The sequence below is a fragment of the Halyomorpha halys genome, unplaced genomic scaffold, assembly GCF_000696795.3.
Source record: "Halyomorpha halys isolate HHAL.00 unplaced genomic scaffold, Hhal_1.1 Scaffold194.1, whole genome shotgun sequence".
NCBI classification, from domain to species: domain Eukaryota; kingdom Metazoa; phylum Arthropoda; class Insecta; order Hemiptera; family Pentatomidae; genus Halyomorpha; species Halyomorpha halys.
In genome coordinates, this window is record NW_027108392.1 from 232,676 (window position 1) to 233,070 (window position 395).

Sequence of the window (395 nt, forward strand, 5' to 3'; positions counted from 1 at the left end):
TACAAACATGTGGAGAATCTACCCATTGATAGAACTCCAATAACATCTCTAGAGAAGGTCTCGAGGCCATCTTCTTTTCAGACGCCTAGGAAGATTATTAAGTAATGAAGGAGAAGCCAGAGCCCTGTTTCATAATAAAGTACAAACTAATACTATTAGTCTTGTAGATTTATCTTAATTCAATTACACAGACTTGTACAATAGTAACTTGTACTTTAGTAATATCGCTGATAGTTATCCCTATGAAAAAATAATTAAAAATAAAAAAAAAAAAAAGTATGATCTAAAATAATTTTCACTTTTATAATGGTTATGTTTGCACTGATTTACTAAAATAGAGGGCATATTAAAAAATAATCTTCCTAAAAATTGATTTTCGAATAAGTTGCTAGAAA